The sequence below is a fragment of the Tarenaya hassleriana genome, unplaced genomic scaffold, assembly GCF_000463585.1.
Source record: "Tarenaya hassleriana unplaced genomic scaffold, ASM46358v1 Cleome66, whole genome shotgun sequence".
Lineage (NCBI taxonomy): Eukaryota > Viridiplantae > Streptophyta > Magnoliopsida > Brassicales > Cleomaceae > Tarenaya > Tarenaya hassleriana.
In genome coordinates, this window is record NW_010969135.1 from 92,415 (window position 1) to 95,472 (window position 3,058).

A 3,058-nucleotide genomic window follows, 5' to 3' on the forward strand; every position below is an offset into this window, starting at 1 on the left:
ATATCTACGGAATCCAACATGAGGAGTTGCGTGCTTTGAATACATCAAACGTCCTGCGTAACAGGAGGACTATAAAGGCCTATATCAGGTACGAAACGAATCATGTGCTGGATTGTAGATAGTCAAGACGGGATTTTTACCTCTCGTAAAAGAGAGAGATATCGATGGGCCCCTCGTGTGTGCGAGACTGTAGAAATGTGTGGCCACACTATAGACGAACGTCGTCTATTTCAGACAGTCGAACTCAGTGAACGAGAAAGCAATCGAATTAGATAAGGTGGCTTCTCCATGCCTTATGTTCGACATATGATATCACGATATAAAAGGATCATCAGCCGGAATCATCACTGGCGTTTGTAAGATCACGAACAAATTCTATTCGAGATAGGTAGTCATAGTGTCTTGCTAGAGACCGCATATGACTTGTATATCCGAAATAGGGATTTCGGGTTATACTGCTATATCGAATGAGCCTACTGATGGAATTCCTGGAATCTCTAGAGCGAATCCTATTCGTAAGAGATCGATTCTAGGGTTTGCGCAACGGATGTAAAATAAAATTTGAATGAAACCCTAGAACCATGCTTCTATTAATCGTAGAAACGTTTGAACGCTTACTTCAATCGATCTGGGCCCTGTATCAATCAAATAACTCGTTCGATCACGAAAGTGAGGAAGATTACCTCGCTCTCTACACGTATCCACACCTCGGGATGGATTCCAACGGTTGGAACTTGTCTGCTAGGACCCTTATCTGATATTCAGTTTTGTGCTTCGAGAAAACGGGACTTCGATCACACTCTCAACCTCTTGGATCTCACCAAAAGTCTGATCAAAGTGTTCTAAAGTCAGCCACCCTTCATTAGGATTTAATCTCCTTCTTATAAAGTGATTTAACCCTAATTTCGGTTTAATTTCGGAAAAACCTGAAGCCCGGAACGGACGGTCCAGAAATGCACGTGGACCGTCCGTTCCAGTACGTAGAACGGACGGTCTGCCATTAGTGGACCGTCCATTCCAGACCTTCTGGAACGGACTGTCCGTTCTAGACCGTCGAGTCTGGTCCTGGCGGACCGTCCGTTCCGGATTTCTGGTCCGTCCGTTCCAGACCCTTCTGTCTTGGTTTTTCGGTCTTTTTCTCGTGCGTTTTGTCCTTCCCTGCGTGTGTGACCCTGTAGGCTCATTCGATATAGCAGTATAACCCAAAATCTCTATTCCGTATATACAAGTCATAGGCGGTCTCTAGCAAGATACTATGACTACCTATCTCGAATAGAGTTTGTTCGTGATCTTACGAACGCCAGTGATGATTCCGGTTGATGATCCTTTTGTATCGCGATATCATATGTCGAACATAAGGCATGGACAAGTCACCTTATCTAATTCGACTGCTTTCTCGTTCACTGAGTTCGACTGTCTGAAATAGACGACGTTTGTCTATAGTGCGGCCACACATTTCTACAATCTCGCTCACACGAGGGGCCCAACGATATCTCTCTCTTTTACGAGAGGTATAAATCCCGTCTTAACTATCTACAATCTAGCACATGATTCGTTTCGTACCTGATACACGCCTTTATTGTCCTCCTGTTATGCAGGTTGTTTGACATATTCAAAGCACGCAACTCCTCATGTTGGATTCCGTAGATATCTCAGGTCTTAGGATCCAATCATGGAACCGTCATATGAGATTCTAGTCATGACTCTAGTCCATGTGACAATCTCATGCGGGTCAGTCCAGTATTCCGTTCTGCAACGAATACCTATGATTGTGATCGTATCCAATACTTATGATCATCTATGTGATCATCAATCACACATCATACTATTCTTATTATGTCGTTATTCCCATAACGACACAAGACTAGGGAGTTTAGTATCATTCATAATGATACATGGATTTCATAACACATCTAGTATGCAAGAACATGTAATGAATCAAATACTCTCATAAACCATAGAAAGTATCAATACATCGAATGTATCTGAACAAAGCTCGTAATCAGTACATCATAGAGCACTAAACCAACAATCTTCCACTTGCTATAATCATGGACTGCTAAACATCTAATGCCCATATCCCTGACATGACCCTCATGCTTCGACGAAGGGAGAGGTTTCGTCAATGGATCGGCAATGTTGTCATCTGTCGACACTCTGCAAATGTGCACGTCTCCTCTGTCTATAATCTCCCTGATAAGGTGAAATCGTCTGAGTATGTGTTTGGATCGTTGATGGGATCTGGGTTCTTTCGCTTGCACGATCGCTCCATTGTTGTCATAATACAGAGCAGTGGGGCTATCAGCACTAGGAATGACACTCATGTCGCCAACAAACTTCCTGATCCAAACAACTTCCTTTGTTGCGTCCGACGCTGCAATATACTCAGCTTCTGTAGTAGAATCTGCAACGGTCGCCTGCTTAGAACTCTTCCAGCTAACAGCGCCTCCGTTCAAGCAGAAAACATAGCCAGACTGCGATCTGTAGTCATCCGGGTCTGACTGGAAACTAGCATCGGTGTAACCCTTTACAGAGAGTTCGTCTTCCGACCCACCGTATACCAAGAACACATCCTTAGTTCTTCTCAAGTACTTCAGGATGTTCTTGACGGCGATCCAGTGTGACTCACCTGGATCTAACTGGTATCTACTCGTAATGCTCAACGCATAGGATAAATCCGGTCGAGTACAAAGCATGGCATACATGATCGATCCAATTGCCGAAGCATATGGAATCCGATCCATGCGTTCTCGCTCATCAGGTGTCGTAGGACACTGACTCTTGCAGAGAACTGTGCCACTACTCATCGGTAAGGTTCCTTTCTTGGAATCTTGCATCTTGAACCGTTTCAAGACCTTATCGATGTAAGTACTCTGACCCAATTCTAGAAGCCGCCTCGATCTATCTCTATAGATCTTGATGCCTAAAATATAGGCCGCTTCTCCTACGTCCTTCATAGAAAACTGCGTTCCTAGACAAGACTTAACGTCTTGCAAGGTAGGAACGTCATTCCCTATAAGGAGAATGTCATCCACGTACAGCACCAGAAAAACTACTG

The 3,058-nt window shown here is 44.0% G+C and overlaps 1 pseudogene; it reads right to left on the reverse strand.

The window, feature by feature from the left end:
• Positions 1–3,058, reverse strand: part of LOC104800301 — a 60,252-nt pseudogene that overhangs the window by 25,432 nt on the left and 31,762 nt on the right.